Consider the following 26,334-nt stretch of genomic DNA (forward strand, 5'->3'; position numbering starts at 1 on the left):
TAAAACCGCAGTGCCTAGGACTTGCCAATCGTATGGTCGGCGGTTCAAATCCCCGCGGCGGGGTGAGCTCCCGTCGTTCGGTCCCAGCTCCTGCCCACCTAGCAGTTCGAAAGCACTCTTAAGTGCAAGTAGATAAATAGGTATCGCTTAATAGCAGGAAGGTAAACGGCGTTTCCGTGTGCTGCGCTGGTGCAGGCTCGCCAGAGCAGCGATGTCACACTGGCCACGTGACACGGAAGTGTCCTCGGATGGAGCCGGCTCCCAGCCTCTAGAGTGAGATGAGCACACAACCCTAGAGTCGGACACGACTGGCCTTCGGGCAGGGGTACCTTTACCTTTACTTTTTATGCATTACAAATGCTATTGTGGTAGCACACTAAGGGGTTGTGTCAGATGAGTGTTCAGACCCCTGGGCTCACATTTGCGGGGTGCCTCAGGGTTCCATCCTCCCCCTGCACTTTTAACATCTATATGAAGCCGCTGGGAGAGATCACCATATAACACCGATCCTTTGGCTCCCAGTACGTTTCCAAGCACAATTCAAAGTCTTGGTGCTGACCTTTAAAGCCCTAAATGTCCTCGGCCCAGTATACCTGAAGGAGCGTCTCCACCCCCATCGTTCAGCCCGGACACTGAGGTGCCTTCTGGTGGTTCCCTCACTGCGAGAAGTGAGGTTACAGTTAACCAGGCAGAGGGACTTCTCACTAGTGATGCCCGGCCTGTGGAACGCCCTCCCATCAGATGTCAAGGAATAAACTATCTGAAGGCAGCCCTGTTTAGGGAAGTTCTTAATGTCTAATGTTTTATCATGTTCTAATATTCTGTTGGGAGCCGCCTAGAGTGCCTGGGGTATTATTATTATTATTATTAATAATAATAATAATAATAATAATAATAATAATAATAATAATATCTGAATATGAGACAACTACTTTTTGCATTGAGTGTGAGAGTGCTACTAAGGTAATATGGCAGGTTGTATCCATTTCACTTGAAGTGTCATGGTAAAACCTGCTAGAGATAAAATACTGTGGCGCTGGAAGTTTTGCACTAAAATTACATGCTTTTCTGTGGCCCTGCAGAGAGAGGCTTGGCAGGAATAGGGCGAAACTCAGGGCCAAACTAAATGTGGCATTAGTTGTATTGATGTAATTTGGGGATTCTTAACCATGAATGGGATTCAGTGGGTCTGTGAAGAAAATCAATTTCTAATGCAATAAAACAAATTATATGCAAAATTTTGTATGTGTTTATGTCCATTTTTCTGGAGAGGGGGTCCACGGCTTTATTTCCCCCAAAATAAGAACCACTAAGGTAATTAATGTGCATTTTTTATGTAAACAACGTCCACAAGGAAGCCTGAGCAGTCTTGGGACCAAAGGTGAGGTAGGGGAATGTGATATTTTCTCCCTGCCATGGACCTGGGTAAAAAACATCTCTTGACAACAATTGAGGTTTCCTATAAAGTGATGCAGTTTCTGAGTTGTCCATCCTCTTTCCTCTTCTTTCTCTTTTTTAATATCATTTTTATTATCCAACAATATTTCAAAGCATTTATCATCATATACAATTTTTTTAACATACAAAGTTTATTCTTGACTTTCCTGATGTTTGCTTTTTAGTCCTTCTTATTAGCTTTTTAGTCCTTCATATTAGCTGTTTTGTAAGAAGTCCTTTCTCTTTTCTCCATTCCAATCTCACATCTATTAGATTGTGGACCTGTGGGCAGGGACTAACTCTGCTTAGAATATAAGTACAGCACTTTGTATGTTTACTGCTTTGCGATTTTTAGAAGCCTCCCCTGCGGCCCTTTTGAAGCATGAGACACTAATGTAATAAATAATACTAACAAGTGATGTTAGTATTATTTAGTACATCAATTACTTCTTATTACTGCTACTACTAATAACAGTATTATAAGGTAAAGGTAAAGGGACCCCTGACCATTAGGTCCAGTCATGACCGACTCTGGGGTTGCGGCGCTCATCTTGCTTTATTGGCCGAGGGAGCTTCCAGGTCATGTGGCCAGCATGACTAAGCCGCTTCTGGCGAACCAGAGCAGCGCACGGAAACACTGTTTACCTTCCCGCCTGAGCGGTACCTATTTATCTACTTGCACTTTGACGTGCCTTCGAACTGCTAGGTTGGCAGGAAGCAGTATTATAGCCCCATTCAAATATGTTGCAGGTAGAGACCCACATTTTCCAACTCACCCTCTCAGAAATGCAAAGATAGTTTGTGTATTAACTTTCACATTACACACAGAACTGTAGAAGTCAAACGGACTAGCAATTGCTGAAGCCAGCTTGCTGACAATGCAAATCTTTTCAATCTTCTATGGAATTTCTATGGAAATGTGAATAATAATAATAATAATAATAATAATAATAATAATAATAATAATTTATTATTTGTACCCCGCCCATCTGGCTGGGTTTCCCCAGCCACTCTGGGCGGCTTCCAACAAAGATGAAAGATACACTAAAATGTCACATATTAAAAACTTCCCTGAACAGGGAATAATGTGACATGACTGACAAGTCTCATCACTGTCTTTAAGTCCAGGGTTGAAAAATATGCCAGGTATGGTTTCTGGCCTTACTACGCCAAAACACTACTCTGTCTGTCACCCAGAACCCTTGACCTATCATATGAAAATAGTTAAGCATGTAGTTAACTACATGTACTTTAAATAAAACCACCAAAACCATTATTTCTGAGTGTAACAAAATTATATCCATAACTCAAGATAAACTGCACAGCCTTAAAAACCTGAGCTCACCCTAAGTACTCTCATTGATCAATACAGTAAATACCCTATTTTATAGTGTCTCCTCTCCCACAAATATTATGCCCCATCCTTTTATTTCAAATAATTATACCCTGCCATTCCTCAATGAACCTAAGACAGTTAACATCAATAAGTTAAAATAATAATGAATTTATGAACTTACTCTGACTTCTGAGCCATCCCTAACCCAGTGCTACTAGCCTTCTGTGTAGGGACTGAACATCCTCCTCACACAAGCAGTCCAGCGCTGCACAGAAAGATTTACAGATAAGAAAGGTATTCCGATTTTGAGCAGGAATGCTCCCCGTTGCCAAGCAACAGTTCATTCACTCATTTGCTCACGTGCTGAGGACCATTTAGTGACTCCACTAATGGGTCTCCTACCTCACATTCCAACCTCTTTAACATGTCCTTCACTTACAAGGCCATGCTGTGGGAGAAATGTGAATGAAGGCATAAGAATCACTCCCAGGACAGGAGCAGGAACCACTTTTGGCAAAAGGGGCTACAGAAAGATCACTCCTAGCACTCAAGCCTCCCCTCATGGCAAGATTTAAGTAGGAGGTGGATTGTGTGCACTCACAAACCACAGCAAGTGTTAACAGACATAGGAGGAGGAGCAGCCGGGTGGTCCCGTTTTTCAGGAGGAGGGAAAAGGACACAATTTGTCGTTTCTTACTCTCCCCAAACCTCTACTTCCCCACTCAATGTTTATTCGTTTTATTATTTATTCATTATTTTAGGCCACCTTTGCATCCCAAAATGTCTAAGCAGCAAAGAGCTTAGAGCCAGGCCCAACTTTCCTATAAGAAAAGGGAGCAAGGTTTAATGTCTCAAACCAACACTGCTAAAGGAAAGTCCAAGGCAACCAGACCCAAACCTGAGCACTTTAGAATTCATGCAACATTTGGCAGGAGGGGAGGAGTAGATTTTGTTATGGGGTATTAATCCTTGCACTCTAAGGCACAAAAATCATTTGGGTTTCAGATTAGAAATCAGCCCATAAGCCTTCAAAAATTACATGGATTGCAGGATATGCTAAACTAGCAAGTCCCAAACTGGAGAGCTACATTGCTATCTATAGCATTGCCATTAACACTACAGTGTAGTGTTTCCCAAAGTGAGTGATTCTGTCCTCTAGGGGGTGCTGGAATAATCCAGGGGACGGTAGCAGCCTTGGTTGCGATTTGGGGGCATTGACTAAAAATAAGGGGGCGGTGGAAGCCTAAAGAAGAGAAGAGAATTAAAAAAACCTGTTTGTACATGCTTCATCTGTTCTGTAATGATGCCTACTGCCAGGTCAGGCACCGTTGAGGGACGGCGACAATACCTCCTGTGGATCCAGTGGTCATGCTGGAGGCGAGGAGTTTTCCCACAAACCCTTTTTGGCTTCCCCCAGGCCCACGAAGTGGATTGCAGCCTGTCTACCTATTTAGCCAATGGTAGGCGGGCTGCAGCACCAGACCTGGTCCTGGGGCAGATTGGACTGAGCAGGCAGGCTTCACTCCAGTCCACCCCATGGGTTTTAGATACATAAAAGAACGCACATTTGTCACTGCATCTTTCTGTTTTTTCGCTTAAAGAAGGTAGATTTCCAGGGGGCGGGGGCGGGCGATGAGTAACCCCCCCCCCCCCCCGAGAATAGGGCAGTAGGGCAAATAAGTTTGAGAAGTCTGCTAGAGTGCTTAGTTAAGAGCTGGTGGAGTAATAAGCCCTGAATAGGAGCTATGTAGAGCTACAACCTGCTTGCTGTTTCATCCTAACATACATTAAACTCAGTATCAATGAACATTGATTTCCCCCCCTTTTAAATGTCTAGGAGCTAAAAAAAATTCCTCCTAGCTCTCAAGTAAATCATTTTCTCTTCAAATTATTCATCTGAAGAGGTATTTAATTCATTTTCAAAAACAGGCACACTATAAATTGCTGGAGAGTCGCTTAAAAAAGCCATATTCCAAAATTAGTTACTTTCCCTGATGAGAGCAAATTGCTCTTCAGATTACATGCTGATCACTTCTTTGTTTTTAAAGAGAGGATTTTTTTTATTTATTTTAACCTTTTGCTTATTTTATTGTGCTTCATTATCAGTAGAGTTCATTTGTTTCAGAGGGATAATTAATATGAGATTCAAAGCATCAGCTAAAGGCAATAACCTGCTATTTTGCTTTACAATGCATCAAACTACTATTCTGAAACATGAAATATACACATTTGACTACTGATTTATATGACACACCATGTGAGCTTAATTTTCTTCACTTTCTTGATCTCTCTGTCCAAATAAAGATGTACCAACTTCCCACCCATTCTGAACACACTCCTACCTCCTTCCCTGAGAAACTGCAGTGCAAAAGCCCCAATGTTTGTGTAACCCACTGATAGTCTGAGCTTGCACAGATAAACCATTCAAATTCATACTCCTAGGAGATGGCTACATCCATTTAAAGCACAAGGCTTTCCCCCAAAGAATCCTGGGAACTGTCATTTATTACTGGTGCTGGGAATTATAGCTCTGTGGTGGATAAACTACAGTTCTCAGGATTCTATAGATGTGCTTTAAATGTATGCTGTGGGTGTAACTCTTGTGTCTGGAAAGAATATAATATAAATTGGTTGTAAATGAACATCAAATAAAGTTTGCCACCAAAATTTCCCCTCCAAAGATGCATTTCTTATTGCACCTCTTTTTCTCTGCTATATTTTACTCTGTGGGATACAATGCAATATATTCTTCTTATTAAGAGTAAAGGTAAAGGGACCCCTGACCATTAGGTCCAGTCGTGGCCGATTCTGGGGTTGCGGTGCTCATCTCGCTTTACTGGCCGAGGGAGCTTCTGGGTCATGTGGCCAGCATGACTAAGCTGCTTCTGGCGAACCAGAGCAGCGCACGGAAATGCCATTTACATTCCCGCCAGAGCGGTACCTATTTATCTACTTGTACTTTGACGTTCTTTCGGAATGCTAGGTTGGCAGAAGCAGGGACTGAGCAACGGAAGCTCACCCCGTCGCGGGGATTTGAAGACCACAGCGCCACCCACATCCCCTTATTAAGAGTGTCATATGCACACATGTGAACATGTTCATTCTGTAAGAAATGACATAACTTTGAGAGATATAAACAAAAAACAGTATACATCATTTTTGTTTAGTTTTTGTGGATTCCCAAACTGTTGCAAGTTATGTTAAATCATTAAGATGAGATTGGATGATACATAAATAAATAATCAATCTAATGCACTGAGCATATTAGAATCCCAGAAAGAAAAGCAGGGGATAAAAACTAAAATAAAACAGTTAACACAGAGACACCACCACTGGTTTACAGTCACATGGTTTGGGACAATGCTTGTCACAAGGGGCAAATGTTCATTTCCTTCTCTGTGATCTATTTCTTCAATATATTTTATTTAAGAATAAACAGCAGCTGTCTTAACCTGCTAAAATTAGTGCACTTGTTTAGGCTGTCTGCTCTTCATCCCAAAATAGCTAGAGAGATTATTAAAGCTATTGTTAAGGGGTCCATTTGACTTACTTTCAGTCGACTTTAAGTAACAGTTTTGGGCGGCATGTGTTAGATGGACCTTATACCACTTCTTTTCAATGAAGACAACAGTTCATTTTTATCACAGTAGAGTGTGTGAATAAGTTGTGTCCCCTGAGAAATCTGTAAGGAAACAGAGTGCCTGTTAGTATGAAATTCATCACGCTACCATATTCAGCTTAATGAATGCACTGTATTAATGACAAGCAGCATCTGGGATTCAGCTGCATATACGAATAATCAATCCTCTGCCATGCCTTTGCTTCTTCGGCTGTCCAGTGCAGTAAGTAAGAGATGCTTGATTCTTGCTTTGCAGCTGCAGCATACAAACAATAAATGAACAGTAAATAGATAGACAAAAAAGCATAAAAAACCAAGAGGTGAATGACTCCAATGCTTGCTGTGGGATCTTGAATCAAGGGCAGGTGATTTCATGTGCATTCATGAGGGATTTGCCGGGAACCAAATGGCTAGGAAACATTTTCCTAGCTGTTCCAGTATTTCTGGCTCAAGACTGTAGTCCAGCTGGCTACTAAAATCTATTAGTATGTGACAGGTATAATTTCAGTGGTGTACATTTATGGACTGCATGGAGTTGTATGGACTGGGCTCAGGAAGAGACCTGTAATTATTTTCCTGTATCATCTCCATGACCAGAAATAAGGGAGCTAACAAATCCGCTTGTGTTGTGTGATGGCAGTGCAGCAGGTGCTAAAAGTAAGGATAAGATAATGTCAGGGCAAAAAAGAAGAGGGCTTTGAATGCTCTCTGTATTCAGACCACACTCAATAGCTAGATAACTAAAAGCAGTTATTCCCTATTATTCCCTACAGCAGAAAAAGATACACACAACAACATGTACATCAAAATAATGTCTGAAAATCCTTCACTGGTATTGCTCCCACGTGACAGCTTTCTCTGTCCAAAGCTAATTTGATTATTATGTTCACTTTGCAAAGCTAATTAAAAACAGCAATAGGATTAGACCTTCAATTTTAAAACACTCAGTACTTGATTTCTCTAACAAAGAGTGGAGAGAGAAAATGAATATGAAAGCCCTAAGAGGTAGGCTCCTACCTGAGCATGGGCAGTGATAGAGAAGGATTCTGATCACACATGAAGGTCTTTTTCTTTTCTATTACTTCACAAATTCTAGACCTGATCTTGGTATGAAAAATATACATTGTGGATAAATGTTGCACAAATTTGAATCCAGTGTAATTTCAAAGTATTTTTTTAGAGCAAGTATGGATACAACAGCTAAGAATGTACAAATACTAGATTCCAGAAAAGTTTCTATCAAACCTGTGGCAATTTGAGACTAAAACTCAAGTTGATTAATTGCATTGATTTAATCCACTAGAGGCGGTATAGGGTAATGGCTAAAAGTGAGTCGAGAAGCTCCGGGTTCAAATGTCACATCAGCCACAAATTTAAGTAATGCTCATCGCAATCTAAACACTTCCCTTCTTATTTATTGATAGCCTTAACGTATCCTAGTCATCAGTTAAAAATATGCCAATGAAGTCACATTACTCATTGACCACATTGAAAACAACTTTGTCAAGGCAGACCAAGCTGAGTATCTATATTAAATATTGCATCCTTGCTTTAAACACCGCAATTGTCAGGAAGTAGCTCACAATTTTAAATTGCTTACCAGTAAACAGATGTATCCCAACTAAAATAATCTTATTATGAAACTTAGTTCCCAAACTAGCTGAAGAAAAAGAGCTTTGTCTTTCACGGACTATCTGTCATGATCAAAAATGAGACAATAGCATGGATGGGGGCACTGCAGTCACATTTTACCCTAGTGAAAAACACTGATGCAATTTCTGCCAATGCTTGTTTACACATAGGCCTAAAGTTCAACAGAACTACACGAACAACATGCAAGTACAGATAGCTCTGCCTGGACATAGGTTAATAGACATCCAGATCTGAGGGAAAGCTCAAGGACTGCCTCTCCCCATATGAACTGACCTAGATCCTCCAACCATCATCTGAGCCTCTTCTTCATGTGGAGAGGTCCAGAGGGTGGCAAGATGAGACAGGGCCTTTTCTGTGGTGGCCCCCCATTTGTGGAATGCTCCCCCCCCCCAAGGAGGCTTGCCTGGCCCCTCATCTGTAGGCGCCAGGTGAAAATGTTTCTCTATAACCAGGTGTTTGGCTGATTAAACATTCTATGGTCTTTTAAATGTGTTTATGGGAGAGAGGGCTACTGGATTGGTTCATTGGTTGGTTGGTTTGGTATTTTGTGCTCTCATTTTGTATTTTTATGCTGTGAACCACACTGTAATCTTCCAATTAAGGTCAGTATAAAAAATTAATAAATAATAATAGTAATAAATAACTGTCATATCCTAATGCCCGACTCTGTATATGCCGCAGTTCTACAGGAGAAAGCAGGGAGAAGGCAAAATGTGTTATTAGGTCAAGGAGAATTAAAGATCTGCATGTGGCACAGTCTGAGGAGGCAAGATGTTCAGCAGAAGGTCTTGCAGCAAGGATGGACCAGGCAGCCTTCAGCTTTCAGCTCCCTGGTGACATGGCCTTCCTTCTGTGACCTCATTCATTCATTCAGTACCAAGCAGCTGACCAATAGATAGTGTAATGTCTGATAGCCAGAAATAGAACAAAATTGCTATTGATTTGAAAAATAAGCCTTGGGGGAGAGAATACATGTTCACATGCATGTACACACACACACACACACACACACACACAAGCAATTGCGACAGGAGAGCTTTGGCTAAAGAAAAAAACAAATCATTTACACGTTACAGGTTATGTCAAATGTTGGAGTGCAGGGAGAAGTGTCTCTAAATTGGAAGGAAAACAAATGTGATTCTAAAGCACACACACAATCCTCAGGAGACCTAAAGGAACATGCCAGGAGATATAGAGAGTATTTTAGTCCTTATTCAGTAGTGCCAATGGAAGCCTAATCTGCAGTTTTAAAAAAGCCTCCTCCCCCCCCCCCAAAAAAAGGTCCATACACAACGTATAGGAGTACAAATAGGAGTATTCCTACTATTCTCATCTAGGCTTTCTTTGTGCGATTAAGTATTTTTTAAAATAATAATAGGCCAGGTAAGAATTGCTGACAGGGTAGATGAAATATTATAAATAGATTTGGGAATACATTTTAGTCAGTCTTAAAAATGGCAAGGATCTGATGATACCAGATACCATCAGTAACATGATATGTTGAACTTAGATAGAAAAAATGTTTTTTCAGACCAAAGTTCACAATTCAAAAAAGAACTCTTGCTAAACAAAGATAAAAAATTGTCTAAAATGTATAACCTGTTATTAGAATGGGAAACAAAACATGAGCTAGTTAAAGCCTCAATGACACACTGGGCAATAGATATAGGACACAAAATAGATTTTAACCTCTGGGAGAAACTTTGGAAAAGCGACTTGAAATTTACAGCATGTCGAGAGCCAGTGTGGTGTAGTGGTTAAGAGCGGTAGTCTCGTAATCTGGTGAACCGGGTTCGCGTCTCCGCTCCTCCACATGCAGCTGCTGGGTGACCTTGGGCCAGTCATACTTCTTTGAAGTCTCTCAGCCCCACTCACCTCACAGAGTGTTTGTTGTGGGGTAGGAAGGGAAAGGAGAATGTGAGCCGCTTTGAGACTCCTTAAAGGGAGTGAAAGGCGGGATATCAAATCCAAACTCCTCCTCCTCCTCCTCTTCTTCTTCTTCTTCTTCTTCTTCTTCTTCTTCTTCTTTATCTCCTTGATCCTTGGCTATCCTGGCTCATAAGAGTGATCCAGGCAGGGCTGGGCAATGGGTTTTGTGGGGTGGTGAATGCTTCCCTCAGTGAGGGAGTCTTCCTGGATCCCCTTAAAGAAGCAATTATTAAACTGCTTCTTAAAAAATATCTTTGGACCCAGCCATTATGGTCAATTATCATCCAGTCTCAAATCTCCCATTCTTGGGCAAGGTGATTGATCAGCACACCTGGAGGATGTGGACCATTTGGATCCCTTCCAGTTGGGATTCTGGCCCCATCATGTGGCTGAAACTGCCTTGATCACTGGCGGACTAGGGACAGAGGTGAAAGCTGTTTCCCAGATCTGTTGGATCTTTCGGAGGCTTTTGACACCATCGACTGTGGTATCCTTATGGACCATCTAGGGGGGTGGGAGCTGGGGGCACTGTTATGCAGTAGTTCCACTCCTTTTTTCTGGGCTGTGACAAGAAAATGGAGTTGGGGGTGAGTGTTCGGACCCCTGGGTGCTCACTTGTGGGGTGTCTCAGGGCTCTGTCCTCTCCCCCATGTTTTTTAACATCTATATGTTTTTTAACATCTATATGAAGCTGTTGGGAGAAATAATAAGGGGGTTGGGCTGGGTGTTCACCAGTTTGCGGATGATACCCAGCTCTACCTCTCCTTTAAATTGGAACAAGTGAAGGTGGTGAATGTCCTGTGTGAGTGTCTGGAGACTGCTGAAGGATGGATTAATGAATGAAGACAAGACATAAGTACTGTTTCTGGGAGACAGGGGATGGGCAGGTGTGGAGGACTCCCTGGTCCTGAATGGGGTAACTGTGTCCCTGAAGGACCAGGTGCACAGACTGGGAGTCATTTTGGACTCACAGCTGTCCATTAAGGTGCATGTTAATTCTGTGTCCAGGGCGGCTGTCTACCAGCTTCATTTCGTATGCTGGCTGAGACCCTACCTGCCCGCAGACTGTCTCACCAGAGTGGTAAATGCCCTGGTTCTCTCCCGCTTGGACTACTGCAATGTGCTCTACATGGGGCTACCTTTGAAGGTGACTCAGAAACTACAACTAATCCAGAATGTGGCAGTTAGACTGGTGACTGGGAATGGCAGCAGGATCATATAACACTGGTCCTGAAAGACCTATATTGGCTCCCAATACATTTCCAAGCACAATTCAAAGTGTTGGTGCTGACCTTTAAAGCCCCAAACAGCCTTGGCGCTATATATCTGAAGGAGCATCTCCACCCCATCATTCAGAGCGGACACACTGGCAGTTCCCTCACTGCAGGAAGTGAGGTTACAGGAAACCAGGAAGAGTGTCTTCTTGGTAGTGGCGCCCAGCCTGTGGAACGCCCTCCCATTGGATGTCAAGGAGATAAGTAACTATGCAACCTTTAGAAAACATCTGAAGGCAGCCTTGTATAGGGAAGTTTTTAATGTTTTATATTCTGGAAGCTGCCCAGGGTGGCTGGGGCAACCCAGTGAGATGGGTGGGGTACAAATAAAATAATAATAATTATTAATTATTATTAATCATATGAAAGCACAAGTAGGGGAAATTGTTTATGTGCATGTTCTCTTTCCAAAAATTACAGACCAGTCAGAATGTTGGATATCTCTTCTAAAATATATGACTACAACAGCAGATATCCTACAATTATATTTTGTGTGAACAGCAAGCTGGATTTAGTAATTTCTATTCCACTACTGATCACTACTATACTTTGCCCCATCTTGTTGGGAAAACTGTTGAAAACAATGAAATGCTCTTTACAGTGTTTGTTGGGCTATCATAAGCTTTTGATTCAATAGACAGAAATTGTCTGTGGGCCAAATTGCATGCCATTGATATAGACCCTAGACTGCTGATGCTTCTTCAAATTACTACTGTTAAAATCAGTATAGACAGGAATGGTCCAATCTCAACTATGAAGAGAGTTAAACAGGAATGTGTTTGAGCATCCCTCCTTTTCAGTCTTTATTTTAATGATCAGGATAAATTGCTTGGTAAGTGAATGCATGCCCACCTGCCATAGGAAATAGAAAGGTCAGTATACTCCTATATGCAGATGATATGGTTATATTATCTCTGACTAGGTGTGGTTTGAAAAAGCAGATGGACTTGCTGGCTAACTTTTGGGAGAAGAACAAATTAGCATTAATTTTTACCAAAACAAAAGAGGTTGTATTTAGTAAGAAATCTCCCACATTTAAATAGTTAATTCTAATTATTCAATTGACTAAATCATTTTGTTTCTAGGGTTCCTTTTCACAGTTATTTCCTCTTGGAAGGCTGATCAGGATGCTTATCTCAGGAAAGCAAGATATCTTGTAGGAGCTGTTCTGAAGTTCTTCTTATACAAAGGGAAGGCAAATAGTTATGCCAGACCTTAAAATATTCATTAAGGTTATTCTTTCCATGTTATATGGTGTAAAGCGTTGGGGTCTCAGTCCAGGAATTGAAGGATGTTCAACATTTATGTCTAATGATAGTATTGGTCCTCTTTGTTGGCATTCCTTCTGTGGGTTGGCTTTCTGTCCAGACTAGAATGCAAGTTTGACTCTTAAAACTTTTGTAACAGAATGCTAACTCTGTCATCTTCATGTCTAGTTTCTCTAGGTTATGGCATACCCATAAATTCTCAAAAGCAAGTTACTACTTTACATACAGTTGTCAGTGAACTTAATAGTGAGCTGATTATGATCTAATCAGTGTTTAAATTTCAGGTATAAATGTTTGGATATGAGAGAGCTTCTATGATTTATATGTTAACTAGTCATTCCTTGAGTTTTTCAGGCTGTATCCATGTATTAAGACAATCAAAAAGCTAACTATCTGTAGTTAATTACTTTGGCTCCACATAAAATTGCTTCTACAGGATTAAGAAAAGTTGTGGCCTCTGCCCTTCTAGATGGCTGTTTTAAGAAATATCATTTGAAGCAGCGTTTCTGTATGTTTTGTAAAGCATTCTCATGATCTGAGTTTAGCTGCAGGAAAAAAGTTACATGAAGTAAGTTTGTGTACTTTTTGCTGTCAGATAGGAAAATTATATTACATTGCATGCTTCTCTATCTGCATTGGCTACCAGCTGTTAGGATTCTTGCTCTGTGCTTGCAGTCATGGGATTGTTTTGTCACATAGTGGGAAGTGACAGGATGTTTGGATTACTGTGTTTCCATGATGTAGGACTATTGTCCTTTCTTCTTTCTCTTTGCTGTCTGTTAAGAAACAGGAAGGAGCTAAGTCAGAATGCTCTGAGTGTATTATACTGTATGTAAATAAAGTAGATTAGCCAAAATGCTGTGCTGCTGCATTTGTTATGCGAACCGCTAATACTCTGCAGGTTCCGTAAGTGTCTGATGCCTCTTGGTATCAGTCGCTGTGATGTTTGGGCTGGAGAAAGCTTTTGAAGCTCCGGAACGATCGACCAGGAGGGAAAGAACATGCCAGTAGGGCATGTGTCTCTGCCAGGGTCCTACACACAAGTAGGACGATCCTAACACCAGCTAATTAAGAGCCAAATATGGGGCTCAACACTGAATGTCTTTTTTCTTTGTTATAGCTTATAGCTAAGCAAAAAAAAATTGTTACTACTACTACTAAATATTTGCATGTTTCCCTATTAAAGCAATTCTTTGAACTTTCAAAAGCAAAATGTCATACAGTGGTACATCGGGTTAAGTACTTAATTCATTCCGGAGGTCCGTTCTTAACCTGAAACTGTTCTTAACCTGAAGCACCACTTTAGCTAATGGGGCCTCCTGCTGCCGCCGCGCCGCCAGAGCATGATTTCTGTTCTCATCCTGTAATTCTGTTCTCATTCTGTAACCTGAAGTGTATGTAACCCGAGGTACCACTGTATAGTTATACAGTTTTGGTATTCATCCACAATCTGCCATTAAGCTTAGACAAGCTGTCGCCTTACATGGCAATGGGGTTGTAATTAAGAAACAGAAGGTATTTTATACTGTACACTTAAAGCACTATAGAAATTATAATAACAGCAACAACTGTAAATGGTTCTATCACATTGCAGAACAGCTATCATTGTAGTAATTGTCACACATAGAGGAGGTAAAAACAACAAATAGAATGCTTTTAACCTCTTATTAAACAAAATGTAAATGATTTCCTCAGACTCCTGAGAAAAAAACACTTCTCCAACTACAAGATTATAATGAGTTAAAGGAAGAGGCACTAGAGGACTGACACTGACAGTATCATATGAAATTGGTAAGAGGTGTTTTTTCCTATACAGTGGTACCTTGAGTTACAAACGCCTCAGGTTACAAACACTTCAGGTTACAAACTTTGCTAACCTGGAAGAGTTACCTCGAGTTGAGAACTTTGCCCCAGGATGAGAACGGAAATTGTGTGCTGGCGGCGCAGCGGCAGCAAGAGGCCTCATTAGCGAAAGCACGCCTCTAGTTAAGAACAGTTTCACATTAAGAACGGAACTCCAGAACGAATTAAGTTCGTAACTAGAGGTACCACTGTACAATGGAACCTCAGGTTGCGGACGTAATCTGTGACGGAGGCACATCCGCAACCCACAGCCTTCGCATCCTGAAGCGCTGCATCTGTGCAGGTGCGATTTGGCGCTTCTGCACATGCACAAGAAGCAAAACCCGAAAGTAATCAGTTCCAGTACTTCCGGGTTTCCTGTGGTCCACAACCCAAAAACACGTAACCTGAAGCATCCATAACATGAGGTATGACTGTATATCCTTAGTATACTGTACAATATAATTGGCAAAGCAGGACTGTTGAAGGTAGACACCAAGACATACTGCAGTTCGGCATCAGAACTATTGCAACAACTAAATGTAGTAGTGATATGGTAATGGTTAAGCTTATTTCACTTCTAGATTTCAAGAACCAATTCAACTGACAAATATTTATTCATCATTCATAAGCTTTGTTACCATGGGCAATAGATGTGCCATTATCTTGGTAATATTTTTTGCTGGCTTTGGTACACCTAATTTTCAACCAAAAGATAAACCAAAAGATTTTTTCTCTCTGTGTGCGCAAGTCTAACACTTATAACCCAGGGGGCAGGGGATGGTGAGGACACCTGAAATAAAAGAAAGTATTGGGGAAGAAAATGCTGTGTTACTAATACACATGAGGTCAATATTTCGGTTTCCTAATGTAGTTATTTTATTTATCTTGGCATATATAAAAAACAGGATATTGAGTTCAGGGCCTGAAATTGCTTGTGGTTTTGGATCTGTTGAATACTAGGAGCTGGGGATGGTGGATGGTGGAGAGCACTCATCTGAATGTTGGACACGGGCTACAAGCTTGTATCCTTACTTCATTTGTTCTCCACTGTGCCCACTATTATTGTAGGTCACTTCTTGGCACTATTCCAGAAGAAGAAACCAAACCCATTTCATCAGTACTGAAGCTTTTACCTACAGTACGCTCGACTCACTGAGATACTGCCGAGGTCATAAAACCTTTTCCTAAGGAAATTTATTTATCACATATCAGAGTCATAGTTCAACTCAGCTTCACTCCCTTTTTAAAAGAAAAAAATCTTATCAGAAATGAACACATCTTTTCTAAAAGTAAGTTTTTGTTAGATGAACATCAAGCTAGATACTGAAGGAAGAAGTTAGCACAGAGTTATAAGAGTTAATGTGACATTTTCTACAATCACTACCAAGATTTGTATGGCATATGACAGCTTTTCAAAGACACAGCCCTGCCTCTGGTAATCTCTTCTTGAGAAACGTAAGCCTGCAAAGCTTAAAATCTAATTCTGATGTATGCTGGTTGTCCTTCAGTTTGAAGGTTATATATATATTCCCCTCTGTTCACCATGTAACTTAACAAATAATTATAAGTGGAATAAGCATTTTTTTGACTGTATACAGAAAAACAAGGTCTTACACAATTAGTCCCATGAGATTTGTGTGAATTGACATGATAGCATATACAGTCTTAAAGAAACAAACCATTATTGCCAATCTTTTCAATACAAAACATTTTTGCCAATAACTCTTGACATTCCATATCTTTCTGCTCCTTCCTTTTGCTTTGCAAGCCACTACCTCTCTCAATTCCTCTTCTAAAAAAACTATAGCACAATGAAGATTTTTTTAAAAAATATCAGATATACATTTGACACAAACGACCAGTATAATGGTTACTTGATGTTGAAATCAAAATGCTGTAAATGCATTTTTTACAAGTAAGGGATAAAAAAAAAGCAAGCTAATCACCCAAATACCATAGTAATGCAATTTATTTTTCAGTCTTATGCATATCTAAAATGTGTCACCAATTTCTACAATTTGATGTTGCTGCCCTGTAAATATTTTTCCAGACTTGCAACCTTGTGCGATCAAGTAAACAGTCATGAGATTTAAGTATAAGACCAAACTGGAAGGCAATGGGTAGCCTCAGATGTGGTTTCATTAGTGAATGGGGGGGGAAATCCCAGTTAATATGCCAAGAAAACGAAGAAAAGTGGCATTATATAAACAGACAAAGGAAAGGATGCAGCTGCAATGTGTGTTATCAAGAAAAAGCCTCCTGGGTGCGGAAGATAAAAACTGGGTTAGAGAGCTTGATTTGCTGGGGCCGTCCACTCTATAAGCAATTGTCTCAGTTGTCTAGAGCAGGAGTCTGCAACCTTTTCAGAACTGGGAACCACTTTTCATTCCACCAGGCAACATGGGACCTATTTTCACCCTTTTCTGGCCTTGAATTACTCTCTCTTTCAGAAACAAGAAGACCCTTGATGGATAAACAGCAGAGATTTATCCAGACCAGCATCCTGCTTCCCACAGTGACCAATGTCTGAGTAGCCAAAAACAACAACAACCCAGAGCTTGGAGGCAAAGATCCTTTCCTTCTCCCCAGCAAGTAGCACTGTGTGGCTTACAGTTTCTGAAGGTGGAGGTTCTACGTAGTCATCATGCCTATGCTGATTATTTCGCTGTTCGCTTCTACTGCAAGTGCGGGGAGGGTAATTCCAGTTCCTTCACAGCTATCCACTGTGGAAGCGGGTATTGGAACCACCTGATAGATCTGGAAAGCTTCAAAATAAAAGTGTGTAGGGACCAGTGGCGTAGCGTGGGGGGTGCAGGGGGGGCCGGCCGCACCGGGCACAACATCTGGGGGGGGGCGCTCGTACTCGCAGCTCTCTGCCCCTACCTGGCAGGGGCGCAAATTACTTGCCTTGCCCCGGGTGCTGACAACCCACGCTACGCCACTGGTAGGGACAACTCTCATTTGTGCAGGGGTTGTTTTCTGGGTCATCAAGCATGTTAGTGGCGCACACAGAAGCCCACCCCTTGAGGCCCCCATTGTGCCCTCTTCCGGATCCAAAAACAGCCTGCACATACACAGCTCACATGTTCTCTGAACACACACAAAATGCGGGTTGTCTGTATGAGGAAGGCACCAACCTCCAACCAGGACTTCGTGTACAGAATATATGATGAAACCCTGGCCTTTTGAGCTTGTAAAACAAACTTGTTGAGGATTGAATGCCACCCACTGTTCTTTATGTGGGGTGGGGGTGGGGACAATATATGAAGGCCTGGAATATTAAATTGAAAAAGGTAAAACAGATTCCTTCAGATTTCTCAGAGTTTGAGTCCTGAGCTTTATCCCCAAGGTCATGCTGAAAAACAATTGGGCCTGGGGTCTGAGTGATTTAGATTTATCGTAATTAATTTGAAGGCCAGATATTTCTGCATGACCTTGAGGAGACTCACTACAGCAGCAATAAGGAAGACAGTGATGTTGTCTGCGAAGAGATTTAAGGGGTGGGTGTTACAATTAAAATAATAATTTATTATTTATACCCCGCCCATCTGGCTGGGTTTCCCTGGCCACTCCGGGCGGCTCCCAACAGTTAAAAAACAGTTAAAAACACAATAAAACACCAAGCATTAAAAACTTCCATAAACAGGGCTGCCTTCAGATGTCTTATAAAAGTCAGATAGTTGTTTATTTCCTTGACATCTGGTTGGAGGGCATTCCACAAGGCAGGCGCCACCACCGAGAAGGCCCTCTGCCTGGTTCTCTGTAACTTTGCTTCTCGCAGTGAGGAAACTGCTAAAAGGCCCTTGGAGCTGGACCTCCGTGTCTGTGTCAGTGGTACCTCGGGTTAAGTACTTAATTTGTTCTGGAGGTCCGTTCTTAACCTGAAACTGTTCTTAACCTGAAGCACCACTTTAGCTAATGGGGCCTCCTGCTGCTGCCGTGCCGCCACTGCACAATTTCTGTTCTCATCCTGAAGCAAAGTTCTTAACCCGAGGTACTATTTCTGGGTTAGCGGAGTCTGTAACCTGAAGCGTCTGTAACCTGAAGCGTCTGTAACCCGAGGTACCACTGTACTGGGCTGAGGTCATTTAGGGCTTTAAAGGTCAGCACCAACACCTGAAACCAGTTTAAATTTAAAACGATGAGGGCGAATTTAGAATTTCCGATCAGGCAATGTTTTTATAATTCCTGGCATGCCACAATGCCGGCCCAGCAGCCTGCAATGGTGGCTTGCACCTCCCAAGCCTAAATGTTCAGGTGAGTATGAGGGGAGGCAGAAACACCGCATTTCCATGTGGCTGCCCACGACAAATGCAAACAGCACCAGCCTGAGGAATCTCCAGAGCGGAGGGCAGCTAGTGGCGCGTCCACAGGCTGAACAGTGACTCCTGGTAGCTGCTGCTTGCGTGGCAGGCAAGAGATCATTAAGGCAAGCCACAGCTGGCAGCTCTCCAGTGCCCTGCCATGTGGCACCTTGGCTGATGCGCTCCGCCCGGAGCAGCGCCACCCATCCGGCGTCAACAGGAAGAGGCAGAACCTGCACATGGTGACACTAATCATCTCCATAGCCATGTCCTCCCCGCCTCCTCTCCGACATTGTCATATACCACCCTATCATGAACCTAGACAACATCTTAAAAAGCAGGGACATCACCTTGCCAACAAAGGTCCGTATAGTTAAAGCGATGGTTTTCCCAGTAGTGATGTATGGAAGTGAGAGCTGGACCATAAAGAAGGCTGATCGCCGAAGAATTGATGCTTTTGAATTCTGGTGCTGGAGGAGACTCTTGAGAGTCCCATGGACTGCAAAAAGATCAAACCTCTCCATTCTGAAGGAAATCAGCCCTGAGTGCTCACTGGAAGGACAGATCCTGAAGCTGAGGCTCCAAGACTTTGGCCACCTCATGAGAAGAGAAGACTCCCTGGAAAAGACCCTGATGTTGGGAAAGATGGAGGGCACAAGGAGAAGGGGACGACAGAGGACGAGATGGTTGGACAGTGTTGTCAAAGTTACCAACATGAGTTTGACCAAACTGCAGGAGGCAGTGGAAGACAGGAGTGCCTTGCATGCTCTGGTCCAGGGGGTCACGAAGAGGCGGACACGACTAAACGACTAAACAAAAACAACAACAACATCATGAAGTTTAGCTAGTAGTACAGTGGTACCTCGGGTTAAGAATTTAATTTGTTCTGGAGGTCCGTTCTTAACCTGAAACTGTTCTTAACCTGAAGCACCACTTTAGCTAATGGGGCCTCCCGCTGCTGCTGAGCAATTTCTGTTCTCATCCTGAAGCAAAGTTCTTAATCCAAGGTACTATTTCTGGGTTAGCGGAGTCTGTGACCTGAAGCGTCTGTAACCTGAAGCGTATGTAATCCAAGGTACCACTGTATATTACATTGTTGGAAAGCAGGTACAGTGGTACCTGGGTTCTTGAACGTAATCCATTCCAGGAGTCCATTAGACTCCCGAAATGGTTCAAAAACCAAGGTGCGGCTTCCGATTGGCTGGAGGAGCTTACTCCACTCAATCAGAAGCTGTGGAAGCCACGGCAAATGTTCGGCTTCTGAAAAATGTTCGCAAATTCGAACACTCACTTCCAGGTTTGCAGCGTTTGGGAGCCAAAACGTCCAAGTACCAAGGCATTCGAGAACCAAAGTACGACTATCACCCAGTCCTAGTGCCTGGTGAATTTCGAACACTCTTATTAACCCATACCTTACTCTTGAGGCAAATATATTAAAGCTATCCCAAGAGACACAGCACGGCTTGTAGGCCATTAATTTTGCTCCAGAGCAAAGTTACTACTACTATTCCAAATGCTTATTGTCCTTCAGCTGGGAACTATTAGCAACCTCAAGTGGCATTCTGCTATGTTCTCTTCCAGATCTGTCCTGTAGTAGACGATTTTTGGGTCTGACCCCATTTGCCTTTTTCCCCTCTTCACTGGGTGGGTAAATGCTTGAGTTACGAGTCTCTAGCTGATGAGTCTGAATATACATGACTGTACTTTAGACGCGGGTCTGGGACGCGGGTGGCGCTGTGGGTAAAAGCCTCAGCGCCTAGGGCTTGCCGATCGAAAGGTCGGCGGTTCGAATCCCCGTGGCGGGGTGCGCTCCCGTCATTCGGTCCCAGCGCCTGCCAACCTAGCAGTTCGAAAGCACCTCCAGGTGCAAGTAGATAAATAGGGACCGCTTACTAGCGGGAAGGTAAACGGCGTTTCCGTGTGCTACGCTGGCTCGCCAGATGCAGCTTTGTCATGCTGGCCACGTGACCTGGAAGTGTCTGCGGACAGCGCTGGCCCCCGGCCTATAGAGTGAGATGGGCGCACAACCCTAGAGTCTGTCAAGACTAGCCCGTACGGGCAGGGGTACCTTTACCTACCTTACTTTAGAGCTTAACAGTAGAGAATGAATTTTGTAGTGTGTTTCAGGTGGTGAGCAGAAGCATAGAAGTATGCGCAGTGGTCAGTCAGTTTCCTATACGGTGGGACCTCGGGTTAGGTGCTTAATTCATTCCGGAGGTCTGCTCTTAACCTGAAAGTGTTCTTAACCTGAAGCACCACTTTAGCTGATGCGGCCTCCCGCTGCTGCCGTGCCACCAGAGCACGATTTCTGTTCTCATCCTGAAGCAAAGTTCTTAACCTGAAGCACTATTTCTGGGTTAGCGGAGTCTGTAACCTGAAGCGTATGTAACCTGAAGCGTATGTAACCCGAGGTACCACTGTATAAGATGATGCTTATATGTGGGTCCATTATGTAGTTGCACACAAGTGTCTGGAATGCTAGTATATTGTGTGGAGTGGTCCAAGCTCACTTTGCATTTTGGCTAATATTCTTGCAGTCCTGTTGTTCAAGTGTCTCCTCTTCATGAGTTCAGAGGATAAAGATGTTATCATATTTCAGATACAGGAGAGGCTTTTGAGGACAGGAGACAAGAAAGCATTGTTCTAGGTCAACCATGAAGACACTGGCATACTGTGGAGTCAGGCCCGTGCCTGTAGGAGGGTCACTGACTGGAAGATACAAGTTGTCCCAAAACTGAAGTAATTGTGGATAAGTACGAAGTGACCGTGTTTGGTGGCTAGATGTACTATAGCCCCATCAGGGATTATATTTCTGATGGCTTGTAGCCAATTTTAAAGAGATATACATTGACAGGGCAGATCAGCATCACGCCAGCCAATCTCTTCAGTTCATTTAATTTCATTCTGGCCAATAACAGAAAGACTATTTCAGATTAATCTTATGGAGTTTTAAAATGAAAATGATATGCAAGGGAAATGATATTCATCATAAGGACATAAACTGCTGCCTTATACCAGGTTGGACAATTGAACTAACTCAGGATTGTCTATTCTGACTAGCAGCTCTCTGGAGGTGCTGAGGCTTGAACCTGAGCCATTGGGCATGCATGGATGAGTCAAGGCCTTCTCTTCCCTTTAGCCAAGCATGCGCAGAAAGGATCAGAATTACAGGTGCAGATCTAGGAGCAGGAAGCTGGAGGTAGTTTTTAAAAGCAAAATACAACAGTCCCTGAGCAAATTGAACCTAAAGACAAACTGTGGAGCCATTTGTAGAATTACATTGTCTCCTGGAGCACAGCAGTTTCTGGAATACTGCATCAATAGTAATTTGCTTTAGTACATGAGGGGGAAAGCAGTCTTGGACAATCAATCAAACAGCACACACTTACAGGAATGGCAAAAAAACAACAACCAGAAGTGAACACCACATGCTTAGTCATCAAAAGAAAATCAATGTATACAAAGGAACATTTAAGGGCCATTCTCTAGAATCTGTCCTACCCCAGAAAATTATGGCGTTCAACTGCACAGTGTAAATTCTAGGAGCTCAATACAACTACAAGCCAGAGAGAAAGGAAGGCGGGGGAAATATTAACAAAATGTCATCTTCTAAATTGCCACATTTTCAAGTTCAGTGAAGAGTCTACAATTCACAGGAACCCAACAGAGAACATAAGCCTGCAATACTCTTAACAGTACAATTCATTCCTGGTTTTATTATACGCTGCTCATAGCTTTAAGTCAAAGGGGAATCTCTGGTGAACAACTGCTGAACCAGCATCAAGCCTTTCCTGGATATTAGTGTTCAGTTTCTCCATCTTGGCCTTGATAGAGCTGGCCTTTGTAGAGTGAGGTGGTTGTGAAAGTGCAAGGTGGGTAACTGTAGGGAAGCCTGAAGAGTTGTTAGTTGTAGTAGATTCCTGCTAAACTATCACTTTCAAAACCTGTCTATAAATACAATTATAGAGGACAGGCAGTAAACAGAGGCACACTTATTTCATACATGTGTCAATGGAACCTTTGCAAACCACAGGTGAAAGTGATCTTCATTACATATATCCCCTACTGATACAGGTTGTTAGGAATGAAACCTATCTCTAAAGGCACGAATTGCTGTTATCACTACTGCTAGTTTCTTTCAGTGGTTGGCTAATGGCCAACCAGTTAGTGCTCCCAAATAGCTCTGTGCATACTACTGGCAATCTGTAAAGATTACGGTAAATTTTGGACTCAGCTACATTAGTAAAGAAAAAGTGTTTTATTTGCATTACCACACTGTGACACCAGGTAGCGCTGTGGAGTTCCATCTTTCACCAAGACTTGAAGCTTCACAACATGTTTTCCTGAAACAATTTTTGATTTGTCTAGATCCAGCTTTTGTTTGATTTTATTATTTGCATTTAAAATGTCAGTTACACTAATATACAAGCAATGGTACACAATGAGTAAAGTTATAATAACTGAGTTCATCACTTACGGAAATGGATTGTGGAGGAAAAGTCACTGAATAACTACAGCTATCCATCTGAGATCTGCACAAGAACAAGCCTGCTTTCACACGCTGCTCACAGAATCTGAAGATGTCAAAGCCCTTTCCTGTAAGAGAAGCATTTAAGAGAAGTACTTACTTTTTATGCAGTCTTCAGTAATATAGAAGCAGAGTTATATTTCCCAGCACGGTAAGAATGCTCAGACAATCCTGTTTTTAAGTCCTACTAAGGCTATGTTATTGGTATGAAAAACAATGTTTAATGCAAATCCTAATACCCTTTCTATTTCAACCAGTGTGTTCTCTCTACACACTGAGCTGAACTCAACCCCACAACATTCTCTTTTCTGCCACTTATAGCTTAATACAGGCATTCCCAACCTTCAGTCCTCCAGATGCTTTGGACTACAATTCCCATCATCCCTGACCACTGGTCCTGTTAGCTAGGGATCATGGGAGTTGTAGGCCAAAACATCTGGAGGGCCGCAGGTTGGGAATGCCTAGCTTAATAAGACAAAAAGCAGTCCTAACAACAGAATTTAAAAATCAGTTTTCTGCTAGTTATACACACAAAAAGGGGAACACCATGCACAAGGAACACAATCAACCCTTCTTCCTTTCCATCTGGCAATTTGCATCACATTCCCACTTAGTCTCTATTAATGTATTAATGTATGTATTTCGAAGAAGTATAACCTATCTCTCCAGCACACTGGTCATCTGCAACTGTTAATCAATGAAAATGCACAACAATAGTGTAGTTCAATAGCTTATAGTATTAAAATTCCAGTATTCAGAATAGGGCTGGCTGATATCTGTTTTCCAACATCATAATAGACCACCAGCTAAACTTCGCGATATGGCGGTATATTAAGATGTCGGAAAGGAAGCGGGGAGGAAGAAGGCAGTTGCTGGCCAAAGAAACCATTAGCATCACCGTGCGCAGCTCCTGCCTATTCCTGTCAAGGCCAGGCAGGCAAATCTGCAGCCTCCTCCAGCGCCCAGCGCACGGAAGGAGCCCAGCCCCGCAAGGCACAGGGCAAAGACTCCTCCTCCTCCTCCTCCTCCTCCAGCGTTTGCCTGTCCGGGCTAAGGGACTGAAGCAGCTGACACAGGTGGCCGGTTTCTTTAAACTGCTCTGCTGAGGGGTGTGGGCAGCCACACGCCCCTCAGTGGAGCAGTTTAACGAAGCCCCCACGAGCCAATGGGGGGGGGGCTTGATTGGCTGAGAAGCAGGTGGTTCAAGGAAGCCGACTTCTCAGCTGACCAAGCCCCCTGCCTCCAGCTCCTCGGACAAGTCGGAGTGGGGGCTTCGCTAAAGTCGCACGCCCCTCAGTGGAAAAGTTTAAAGAAGGGAGGAACAAGCTGCATTGGCTCCAGTGCCTCGCCGTGGCAGCGTGCTCCTCCCTCTGCGGTATGAGGGCCAGAGCGCTGTGGCGATGGCAGAGGGACTCAGGAGAGGGGGCTGCTTCAGCCGCCATATAGCGCTGGGTGAAGCAGCCCCCAGGCTCTGGCCCTCATACCGGTCCAGGGCGATGTATCGATATATCACCCTGGTCTACCAAAGAATATAACAAGTACTGTAGCAGAAATTCATAAAACTGCTGCAATTCCTTCAAAAACCCCAAAGGCCTTTTAAATAAGGTTGCTTTACCACTTTTCTAAAATCAAGAATGAGCAATTGACCTCCAAGTAACACACTACGGAAAAGACCTCAGACATAAATAATATTCAACGTCTGAAAACAGGCATAAAGAGCAAAATTTCATCTGAAGAGCTAATGGCATGAGAGGCGCATGTGAGAGGTTTTGGGTACTGCCCCCACTTCCAAGAGTCACACTAACAAGGCACAGTAGCCTAGCGCAGAAGGCTTTATCACAAAGTGAGGAAAAAGTTGAAAAGCAGCTTAGAAAGATCAATGGACGTGTCTCCCATACATCCTAAACTCCAGTTCTGTCCAAGTGATTCTGTCGCTCTTGCTATAGTTTGTTGTAGCTTTTTTTTAGTAATAAATCTCCAAAATCTTTTTTATTGCCAAATTGTCAACTTACTTTTTTTTTTGGCCAAAATTCATGCTCTTTCATATTTTCCTCATATGACTTCCTAATTTTAAAGGAAGCCCTCTTGCCTTTTACAGCTTCCTTCAGTCTGTTCGTTAACCAAACTGGCATCCTCTTATAATCGTTCAAACTTTTTCCAGTCTATGATATACAATTCATTTAAGCTTTTATTACAGTGGTTTTAAAATGCTTTCAAGGATCCTAAAAGAATTGATGCTCATCACTCTCAATTTTCATATTCCCTCATTTTTAAAATCATTTCCTCTGGCATAAAGGGCAACAATCCCACAAAAAGGGACTTCCGGGTTGGCGCCATCGATTAATGGCGGACTCCCTCTGAGCTCCAGAGGGAATCGGCTCTGCAGAGCTGGGTCTTGCCGCGGCGACGACGCGGGGACCCTTAAAATCACAGGCGCAGAAGCCTGTGAGCATAGTGACTCGGCGGGCACCATTTGCGCCCCCCCAATCCGTGAAGGAGCTTTTTTAAAGGCTTCGGAACGGGGACGGGGTGCGGCGCGGTGCTGAGAGTACTCCTTCATCTGCAGAGTGAAGCCGCAAGCCATTATCGGAGAGCGCGGACTTTTTCCTTGGAACATTCAGACTTTAAAACATCAACCCGTGAGTAATACGGAAATTGGAATTTTAAAGAAAAATTTGCTGGATCAGGAACGAGCGGGGAAGGGTTAAAAAGGAAGTCCACCCCCCCTTTGTAAACAATTTAAAGCAAAGGACCTGCTAGCTAAGGTTGAGAGAATCTTTTTTTTCTTTTTAGTAAAAGATTTCAATTTCACGGTTTTTACATCATAAGAATTTTTGCTGGAGGATAATAGGATTAATTTTGGGAGCTGAAGTTTCACACACACACACCCCCCCCGGACCCGGGAGTGTCCCACGAGAGAGCCTGTTGATGAAAGATTGGAAAGTCTGACAGCTGTCAAGTTAGCTGTCAAGACGGAAAAAGAGAATTTTGTTTTTGTGGCTTCTGCTGGTTGATTTGTAACAATCTGTTGAAAATAAGGAAGGGCTGATACAAAATAACCTGACTTTTGGACTTGAGCTGAAAGGAATATTAAGGAACTAAAATCCCCCTAGAGGGGTTTAGTGACATTACAGGAATGGC

The 26,334-nt window shown here is 42.7% G+C and overlaps 1 protein-coding gene across 5 annotated transcripts in view; it reads right to left on the minus strand.

Annotated features, from left to right (window-relative positions):
* OTUD7A (OTU deubiquitinase 7A) overlaps positions 1–26,334 on the minus strand; it is a 133,756-nt gene that overhangs the window by 88,324 nt on the left and 19,098 nt on the right. For 3 of the 5 annotated variants that reach the window (XM_077918354.1, XM_028705762.2, XM_077918352.1), the window contains exons 2-3: positions 23,143–23,261; positions 6,324–6,455 (exon numbers count right to left, since the gene is read on the minus strand). The gene's annotated coding sequence lies outside the window, so the exon portion shown is untranslated. Of the gene's footprint in view, positions 1–2,954; positions 3,178–6,323; positions 6,456–23,142; positions 23,262–26,334 lie in introns of those variants that run through there. The other 2 variants (XM_028705764.2, XM_028705765.2) reach the window with 2 other exon arrangements.

Source organism: Podarcis muralis, chromosome 14 (assembly GCF_964188315.1).
Source record: "Podarcis muralis chromosome 14, rPodMur119.hap1.1, whole genome shotgun sequence".
In the NCBI taxonomy this organism is placed as follows: Eukaryota; Metazoa; Chordata; class Lepidosauria; order Squamata; family Lacertidae; genus Podarcis; species Podarcis muralis.